Source organism: Arachis hypogaea, chromosome 20, assembly GCF_003086295.3.
Source record: "Arachis hypogaea cultivar Tifrunner chromosome 20, arahy.Tifrunner.gnm2.J5K5, whole genome shotgun sequence".
Taxonomy (NCBI): Eukaryota; Viridiplantae; Streptophyta; class Magnoliopsida; order Fabales; family Fabaceae; genus Arachis; species Arachis hypogaea.
The window spans coordinates 66,985,931-66,996,809 of NC_092055.1; the positions used below are offsets into that span (position 1 = coordinate 66,985,931).

Consider the following 10,879-nt stretch of genomic DNA (forward strand, 5'->3'; position numbering starts at 1 on the left):
CTCAAACACAAATAATCAAGATTAATTTCGTGACACCCTACCTTGATTTGCTGCTCCAAATCCGGTTACTCTTTGAAGTGTTCTTAAAGCACTTTTTCCTCCTAAAACACATCAAGAACAACTTTAAATCCAAAAACTCTCAACTGACCAAATCTTACTCAGTATGTTAGGAAGAGATATATCACCTTAGACTTGCTGGAAATTCATGTTTCCTGGCCCTCAAGTCAAGTTAAGCATGATTCCTAAGGAAGAACATCAAGAAAATACCTGTTTTGCATGGTTTTCCTTGAAAACCGAATTGAAATGGGAGGGAGACAGCCATCTCACCTTATTTACATCCTTGATAAGTTACATGGTTATGTAGAGGAAGAAGAGAGGATCATTTTGGTGAAATTAGAGTTTTGATTTGAGTTTTAGTTCAGAAGAAATCAAGCTTTGAAGATTAAGTGTTCATGAAAGTTTCTCTCTTTTCTCTCTTGTTATTTTCGGCCAAAATGATGAAATGATACAGCCTTGGAGGTCTTGGGGGTGTAAGGTGAGTTGTGATTGGTTGGCTTGGAGGTGGGTTAAAATAATATTAAAATATCTCAGGTGTATAACCACTAAAACTAGATGTATCGGAACACTCGTAAAAACATCTCTAAAAATTATTTTCTGAGCTACTAGCATAAATGACACTAGTAAAATATTCATTATGAGAATAGAACATGTATAATGAGGCCTTAGCATTGCTAAATTCATCAGAGAGTGCTGGTGCTAAGCTGCACTAGTAAACCGTAAACCCGGTTAAACCGATTTTCTATTTTTAACTAAAACAGACCAGGTAACCTTATAATATCATTCAAGCATATTCTAATACTAATATAATGATAATATTATACTATTATCTCTCTTCTCTCATGAATCGAGTCCGGTTCGTCAAACTGAGACTACTTACGAAAAACCGAATCAAAACTCCTAACCGATACGGTTCAAAAACTGGGTTTTTCGTGACTACGTTATTGAGCGTGCCTCAGAAAAAGTTTTAGCTTAAGGATGACATAATGACAATGAGTATCGAGATACTTGTTGATATAGAAGAGGTGTTCTCTTTACTGATCTTCCAGAGAAATCCGTGCCTTTAGAAATGATCTCGCGTACTCGAAAATCAGGGTTGTTACATCTTGCCTCCTGGAGAGTAATTCTCCTGGGTTCTGCCATGTCACCTGCACGTGAATCAACTGAATCAGTAGTAAATGAGCTTGTCTCGCTCTCAGATGGCGGTTCCGATTCGCCCTCAGATGAGACTGGTGAATCGATAACAATCACTTCACCACCCTCAGAGGCTAACCGACGTCGAGTTCATCTAATATGTGAAAGAGTTCTTTCACTTTCAGGGTCAAACGGGACTAAACTCGGATCAGGCAATGAACGCGACATTCAATGAGAAAGACATGAAGCTCATGGTAACAAAGTAAAAATAAAATATGCAATTAAAAATAAAATATGTACACTAATCAATAATTTAGCACACTATTGCAACTCCCCGGCAACGGCACCAAAAATTGATGCATGGCAGAAGTTAACCAATTAAGAGATTCCAAATAAGAGAATAGCGTTGCACGTATAGCTCTTAACCAGCTAAGATCTGCCTCACCAATTTAAAAAAGGTTGTCACAAATTTTTGAAATAAAAATGCTGGGAGTATAAGTCCCAGGTGGTCTCCCAACGAGTTACAGGGAAGAGTGCTAATTTATTAATCAGAAAATTTCCAGAAAGTTTAAGTTGGATTATGAGTAATTAAAAGTAATTGTAAATTAAAGCAATTAACTAAGAATTATTATTAATATTAAAAGGTCTTGACTTGGGGAATAATTAATTGGAAGTTCTATCCTTGTTGGAATCTTCTCAAGTATAGTGTAAAGAGGTTGGTGTTTCACTTGGTTAACCCTTACTGAATAAGGAAAAGTATAGTGATTGAACTAACTCTTACCCGTAATTCCTAGTCCTTTCCCTTAGGGAGGTCTAGTGTTAGTAGGTATATAATTAGCCTACAACATCCAATTCAACTAATCACTTGAGCATTCCAACTCAAGTGTCTCCTCTTAATCAACCCCCATGTCAAGTGGAGAGTCTACTCTATTCACATGGAATTAATAATCATAAAAATATAAGAAGACATAATTAAATAAAATTAAATAGAGAATTAAAATCAATTAAAAATAAAAATAACTCTATATATTAATAAACTCAAAATGTAACATACTTAATTGAATAGAGTCAATAATCAACTGAAAGGAGTAAAGGATAAAGGAACAAACTAAAGTAGTGTCTTCACGGAGGTAATGGCTCTTCAACATCGACAATGCAAAACAAAAGCATAAACTATCGACGTAACACTAATCTCGATTCAGATCTAAAATTAAAGTAATCCTAATGTGATGAATCTCAATGTGTGTGGATGTGTGTTGAATCTCTGCATGTTCTCTCGTTTTATTCTGTGTTTCTGGGCCGAAAATTAGGTTAAAATGCGACCCAAAATCACCCCAGCGTATTCTATAATTTTTGCAGATCGCACATGTCACGCGTATGCGTCGTTCAACAATTTTTCTTGTCACGCGTTCACGTCGTCCACGCGCTCGCGTCATTCGTGCAGATTCTAATCCACGCGTTTGCGTCAGGCACGCATTCGCATCAATACGATTTCTCCAATTCGCGTGGTCGCGTGAGCCATGCGCTTGCGTCAGTGTTTGCTGGTCATCTCCTTAGTTTCTTATGTTCCTTCCATTTTTCAAGCTTTCTCTCCATTCTCTAAGCCATTCCTGCCCTATGAAGCCTGAAACACTTAACACACAGATCACGGCATCAAATGGTATAAAGGAGGTTAAAAATACATAATTAAAAGATCTCTAGGAATCAAGTTTTCAACCATGGAACAATTTTGGGAAGGAGTTGTAAATACATGCTAATCATATGAATAAGTGGGTAAAGACTTGATAAAACCACACAATTAAACACAATATAAATCATAAAATAATGGTTTATCAACATCATATATATACAATGGCATAATACTGTGCACACCCCCAATGGTACAGTTAACCATGCATGGACTTGGATCACTACATTTTTCAGGTATACCTCCCATCAAAGCAGATATAGAACTACCTAAAGGAATAGTTTTTAATTCATTAATTTTATCTTTATGTATGCATAAATATTTCAGAAACTTTGCATATTTAGGTACTTGTTGAATCACATCAAAAAAGGGAACAATTACCTCAACCTTTTTGAAGATTTCTATCATTTTGGGATCAAGTTCCATCTGCTTCCTGGACTTCCTTGCAAGGTTTGGAAATGGAATAGGAATTGTGCCACTTGCAGCTTCTGCATCCTTTGGTGCTCCATTCCTTGGCTGAGCTACTTCTTCTTCAACCATGTCTTGTACTTCCTCTTCCTCTTCAGCATCTTCCACTTCAACTATGTCTTCAACTGGGGTGTGTTTTTCTGGGCTTGGATCCTCCAGATTCCTCTCTTGCAGTGTGATTCTAGATCTCAAAGTGATGGCATTGATGCCACCCTTGGGGTTGGGTAAGGGTTGAGAAGAAATTCCACTGGAGCTTGAAGGCTGATTATTGGAAGTATTCATTGATCCAATCTGTGAGGCAAGAGCTTGTACAGCAGAGGTCAGACCATTCAAGGTGGAGCTAAGTGTGTTCTCTATGGCCTTTTGTATTTGCTCAATAGATTGAAGCATTTCGTCATGAGAAGAAGATGAAGGGTAAGTGATCTGAGGAGCCTGCTATTGGTGGTTCTGAGGTGCTTGGGATTTCCTTAAGTGAGGTGTTTTGTAGGCTGGTTTTGGTTCTGCTGTCTGTTGTTGTTATTCCACCTCTGATTTCTATTGTTGCCTCTGCCTCCTCTGTTGTAGTTGTCCCTCCAACCTTGGTTGGAATTATCTCTCCATCCCTGGTTGGAATGGTCTTGCCAACCTTGGTTGTAGTTTCCACCTTGGTTGTAATTGCCGCCTTGTTGATTGTACCCATGATTCGGGCGGTCATAGAAATTGTGAGTAGCTGCCAAGGTGTTATCTTCTTATTGGAGCTGCGGACACTCATCAGTGTAATGACTATAATCAGCACATATTCCGCATACTCTCTGAGGAACCAACTGTTGACTTTGTTGTGGTAGGGGAGGCTGAGGTTGTTGTTGAATCAGCTGCATCTCCTTCAATAGGTTGGTCATCTCACATATAGCCTGTGTGAAATCAGTTGCCACGCTTCATTTGCGGTCTTGTACTTTTTTAGAGAACCATTACTTGCACCATCTAATGTAGTGTTATCCCAAGGCTTTATGCCTTGAATGAAGTAGCTGATCAATATAAACTTGTCAATCATGTGATGGGGGCATGCGTCCAGAAGGTTCTTGAAGCGCTCCCAGTACTCATAGAGAGTCTCCGATTCACCTTGAATAATACAGGAGATCTTTTTCCTCAATCTATCTATAACTTCAGCTGGAAATTATTTTTCCAAGAATTTTCTCTTAATCGTATCCCAGTTGGTAACAGTTGCTTCAGGTTGGGAGTACTACCACTCCCTCGCCTTTCCCTCAAGAGAAAACGGGAAGGCGGTTTAGCAGAATAGAAGTTTCATTTGCACCGTGACGCCTAACAGTAGAACAGGCTGTCTGAAAATCCCTGAGGTGCTTGATAGGCTCTTGAGCAGGTAAGCCATGAAACTTGGGCATTAAGTTGATTAGCGTAGTCTTCAGTTCAAAATCTGTAGCCAGATTTGGATGACGCACTTGATACGGTTGCTTTGTAAGATCTGGGGCTCTAGCTTCCTGGAGAGTAATCCTCCTGGTGCTGCCATATTATCTGCACGTGAATCAACTGAATCAGTAGTAGAGGAGCTTGTTTCTCCCTCAGATGGCAGTTCAGATTCGCCCTCAGATGAGACTGGTGAATCGATAACAATCACTTCACCACCCTCAGAGGCTAACCGACGTCAAGCTCACCTAATACGTGAAAGAGTTCTTTCAATTTCAGGATAAAATGCGGCTAAGCTCGGATCAGCAATGAATGCGTCATTCAATGAGAGAAACGTATAGCTCATGGTAATAAAATAAAATAAAATACGCGAAAATAAAAAATATGTACACCAACTAATAATTTAGCGCGCTATTACAACTCCTCGGAAACGGTGCCAAAAATTGATGGGTGGCGTAAATTGGCCGATTAAGAAATTAATATGGAAATACGTTGTGAGTATAGTTCTTAACCAGCAAAATTCTGCTCATTAATTTAGAAAGGTTGTCACAAAATTAGAATAAAATTACTGGGAGTATGAATCCCAGGTCATCTCCCAACGAGTTGACAAAAGGGTGCTATCTTATTAATTAGGAGTTTTCTGAGAAAATTTGAAAGTTGAAAGACAGAAAATAAATAACTGTAAATTAGAGCAATGAAAATTAAAAGAGATTATATATATTCAAACTAATTTATTAATTGGAAGTTCTATCCTTGTTGGAATTCTCTCAAGTGTAGTATAAAGAGGTTGTTATTTTCACTTAGTTAACCCTTACTAAATAAAGGAATGTCAAGTGAATGAGCTAACTCTTATTCGCAAATCCTAGTCCTCTCCCTTGGGAAGGACTAGCGTTAGTAAATAGAGAATTAGCCAACAACTTCCAATTTAACTAATCACTTGAGCATTCCAACTCAAGTGTCTCCATTTAATCAACCCCCAAGTCAAGTTGGGAGTCTACTCTATCAACATGAATACCATCTTCGTTGTTTTATAAGAGAAGTAAAAAGGGAACATAATAATTAAAATCAATTAGAAGCAATTAAACAAATAATAAGATTTAAATAGAAAAGTACCTCTTCCATTAATAAATTCTAAAAACAATCCAATTGTAACTCTAAACAAGAATTAAGAATATGGAAGATTAAGGGAATAAGAAAACAAACTAGAATAATAACTTCAACGGAGGTGATGACTCTTCTCAATATCCAAAAGCAAAAGCATAAAACTAGAAATATATGAATGTAAAGAAAACCTAGAAGAAGAGTAATTTTTCTCTCTAGATTCAGATCTAAAACTAAAACTATGCTAATGAGAATGTGTGTTGAGTCTCTGCATGTTCCCTAGCTCTAGTCTGTGTTTCTGGGCCGAAAACTGGGACAAAACTCGGCCCGAAATCGCCCTCAACATTTTCTGTTATTTCTGCAGATTGCGCATGTCACGCGTACGTGTCAGTCATGCGTATGCGTCGCTGGTCATCTTTGCGTGTCACGCATACGCGTCATGCACGCGCACGCATCGTCTTGCAGAACTCCAATCCAAGCGTACGCGTCAGGTACGCGCACGCGTCGCTGTAAAATCTCCAGATCACACGCACGCGTGAGCCATGCATGTGCGTCAATGCTCGCTGGTTGTCTCCTTTATTTCTTATGCTCCTTCCATTTTTTGCAAGCTTCCTCTCCATCCTCTAAGCCATTCCTACCCTATAAAGCCTAAAAACACTGAACACACAGATCACGGTATCGAATGGTATAAAGAAGGATTTAAAATACACAAATTAAAGGCTTAGGAAGCAAGTTTTCAATTATGGAACAAAATTAGGAAGGAATTGTAAAATCATGCAATTTGTATGAATAAGTGGGCAAAGACTTGATGAAACTACTCAATTGAGCACAAGATAAACCATAAAATAGTAGTTTATCACCTCCTCCATAGGAACAGTTGTTCTGCACCAGAGTAATAAGTTGAGGCTTCAACTCAAAATTGTTTGCATGAACATTGGGAGTTAGTATGCTGCTCCCACATTTTTTTGGATTGGGGAAGGTGTAGGAAGCTATAATTCTCCTTTGAGGTGGGCCATTGTTGTTAGCCACATCCTCAAGTGGATTTTGGATGTTATCCTCCATCTCTTGATCCTTTTCTTCTGATGCTTCTTCTCCAATAATTCCCTTTCCTCTTGCTTCTCTTGTTCTTCTCAGTAATGTTCTCTCTGGCTCAGAATCAAAGGAATTGGATTCACCTCTCCTTCCTCCTGGCATAGAACATAAACAAACACCAGAAACCAAGAATAAAACACTCTACTGCTAGAGTGTGGTTAAGGTCAGTTTAAACTAAGAAATCTCAAATAGTTAGTATAAAATAAAGAAAAATTGCTTAATCTAGATTATCACCTACTTAATCATTATCAATCTAAATCAATCCTCGACAATGGTGCCAAAAACTTGATGAGGGAAAAATGATTACACAAAATCACCGGCAAGTGTACCGCGTTGCATCAAGTAGTAATTACTCATAAGAGTGAGGTCGATCCCACAGGGATTGATGGATTGAGCAACTTTAGTATGGTGATGAATTTAGTTAAGCGAATATTTGATGATTTGAGTGAATTTATTACAGAAGTGAAATTGCAAGTAAACTAAAGAGCAGAAAGGAAATTGCAGAATCTTAAATGCAGAAGAAGTAAAATTGCAGAAACTTAAAGTGCAAGAAATCAAAAGAGCTAAAACTTAAATTGCAAGAAAAGTAAATAACTGAAACTTAAAGTGCAAGTAATGTAAATTGCTGAATCTAAACTGCTGGGAAACTTAAATTGCATGAATAGTAAAGGAATTTGGGTATTGGGAATCAAAATAGAACTAGAAATGTAAATTGCAGTGAACTAAAGAATGCTCAGAGGAAGAAATTCAAAAACAGATCAGTTAGGATTTTAGTACCAAAACAGAAATTGAAACAGACGAGTTAAAGCAGAATGAAAATTTAGGCCGATTCTACAATTATAAAAGAGAAATTGACAATTGTAGAAGAATAACAAAAACAGAAAAAAATGTAGATCTCAATTGCTTTCTTAACAAAACAGAAAATAGGAAATTACAAATGAAATAAAAATGGGAGGAAAGCTAAGATCAGATCTCCAATTCTTCAAAATACAAAAAGGGAAGGTAAAAGATGACTTCAGATTGAAGGAATTCAGAAGAATTATTCAATCCAAGTTCCAGATCCAAAACAAAAAGTAAAAGGTTGTAGAAGAGAGAAAGTGAAAACAGAAAGGAAAATTTCAGATCTCCTTTACCATCTAAAATTCTAAAATTGAAAACTAAAAGAGAGAGCTCCCTTTGAAATTAAATTCCTATCTATATATACACTTTCTATTTCAGGTCTTCAACACTTGGAGTGGGCTTTTTAGTCTTGCATGAAGTGGATCAAAATGGCCATTGGTTGCAGCTTCAGGTGAACGTAGCATTCTTTCACCGACACGTGCGCGTCCTTAGTGCATGCGCGTCCCTTGCGCTTTTCCCCATCGACGCGGGTGCGTGCTGTGCACTAGCACGCCCTTGAGCAGCGTTCATTAACTGAATGCTCTGTTCGCACCATGCACGCTACGTCCGCGTGCGTGCCTTCTGCGCTTGCACGTGTATAGCAACATATCATTTCTGCGTTCCAGCGTCTTGTACGCGTCTGCGTCCATCACCACTTTTATTTCATCGGCGCGGGCGCGGCATGTGCGCGTGTGCGTTCACTTAGACTGAACGTAGAATTCGTTATGGGTGAACGCTAATCCTTAATGCGTGCGGGCGCGCCATTTGCGCGTGCGCGCGGATCTCCAAACTTGCTACGTCTCGCGGGGGTGGCTAGTGCGTGTATGCGCCCTTGTGAACGTAGCGTTCATTGAGTGAATGCAGTGTTCTCCTGCACGTTGCTTTTCTCTTTGTTTCTTCTTCTCATTTCTTCACCTGTAATCAATTAAACATGCCATCAAAGTCTCACCAAAATTATAAGGTTTTGCATCATCTATAATAATCAAATAAATTGTACATAAATCTCATGATTTTATACAAAAATCAACAATGTTTAATTGAGTCTAGGCAACATGAAATTCTACTCCAATCACTTACTTATTGTGCAAGAAAGTGCATAAAACCTAATTAAACAAATGAAAAATGCTTGTGAAACTAGAATAAGATGACTTGTCATCAATACAATAACCAATAACATAACACCATTGCAATCCCCAGCAACGGCGCCATTTTGATGAATTAGTAAATTGATGGTATAGAATTTCACAATAAGTTCTCGTTGCAAGTATAGTTTCTAAACCAACAATAATCCTTTCATACAAAAATTTGGTTGTCACAAGTAGCAAACCCATGAAATAATAACCGAAATATTCAAACCTCAGGTCGTTCTCCCTAGGAATTCCAATAAAGTGTTCTTGTTATTGGTTATGGAGTATCTTTTGGGGTTTTGGAATAGAAACAAGAAAAGTAAATTTAAAGGAAATCAAATGACAAAAAGAGGTCTTGGCAAGGTTTGGTGGTCAAGGATCTCTATCCTTATCACTAACCACAACATGATAATTGCAAGGATCAATCTCATTAAGTCATCCTCTAACAAGTAAAGGAAAGTCAAATGAGCTATATCAATCCAAGTCCATAAGTCCTAGCCACTCACTAATTGAATTAATGAAAGCTAGAGTCAATGGCTACCAACTATCAATCACTTGGACATTAGTAACTCAAGAATTCCTAAGTTACCTTCCCAAGCCAAGAACATAAAATTCTACTCTAACATCCTTCCAAACATTTTATCAAACACTTGGAAGGCATAAAAGGAAAACAAAATCAAATTGCAAGAAATATAAATCTACACTATCAATTACAAGGAATTAAACAACAACAAAGCAATTCAATAATAAAGGAACATGAATCAAAAATTGCATTAAAGAGAAATAGAAGAAACAAAAGTGCATCAACATAAAAGTAGAGGATTACAAGAATTAAATGCTAAACTAGAAAGAGGAGATGTAGAAGAACAAGAATTACAAAAGGAAAAGTAAATCAAAGCATGAAATTAACCTAGATCTAAGAAATCTTAATCTACCTCTAACCTAATTCTAGAGAGAAGAGAGAGCTTCTCTCTCTAGAAACTAACTTTCCCTCCAAAACTAAAACTAAACTAACTAGTTGACTAGATGATTGATCCCTCTTCATTCCTTGGGTTAAATAGCATCAGAAATGAGTTGGATCTGGGCCTGGGAAGCCCAGAAATTGCCCCCAGTGGATTCAATTTAAGTGGGTCACGTGCGAGCACCGACGCGTGCGCGTGGATCATGCGTACGCGTCGCTTGACAAATTGCTATCCACACGTACGCGTCATGTATGCGTACCGTCACCTTGCGACGTCACTTTCCACGCATGCGCGTCTTCTGCGTGTGTGTATCGATCTCAGCATCCCAAATCCTTGTTTCTTCATGAGTTCTCCACTTGCATGCTTTTCCTCTCCATTCCTTTGATCCATTTCTAGCCTTTCCAATCTGAATTCACTAACAAACATATCAAGGCATCTAGTGGAATCAAAGGTGAATCAAAATTAACCAATTAAGGGCTTAAAAAGCATGTTTTCACTCTTAAGCGCAAATTAGGGAGAATATATAAAACCATGCTATTCTAGTTCATAAATGTGGGAAAAGGATGAAAAAATCCCCTAAATTCAACATAGGATGCACCCCCAAATAGCGGTGCATCAAACTTTCTATTTCCATGCCAAATAACATTCTTCTCTTCACCATCCACTACTCCAAGAAAGGTTTGAAGTTGACAATCCGTCTCCAAGACGGCATATTTTTTTCGGGCCTAGAAAGCTTGTTGGAGAAGTCTTCACCCGCTCAATTCATTCTTGCACAACTATCTTTACTTTTTGGTGAATAGAATCTTCCTCAACCTCCTCTAAAGCTTCCTCATCATCACTCAAGTCAAAAATTGGAGGCTGTGTGAAGTCCACATCAACACCTCCTTCCAAATCCAATAAGGGAGGCTCGTGAAGGTCATTGGCGGGGTTGACCAAGTTGGACAAAATATCTTGAATGATAGAATCCTCTT

The 10,879-nt window shown here is 38.1% G+C and overlaps 1 non-coding gene across 1 annotated transcript; it reads left to right on the top strand.

The window, feature by feature from the left end:
* The first annotated feature begins 4,374 nt into the window (after positions 1-4,374).
* LOC112787992 (small nucleolar RNA R71) lies at positions 4,375-4,478 on the top strand. The gene has a single exon (XR_003195375.1). It is a non-coding gene; the product is annotated as a small nucleolar RNA R71 (small nucleolar RNA).
* The last annotated feature ends 6,401 nt before the right edge of the window (positions 4,479-10,879 follow it).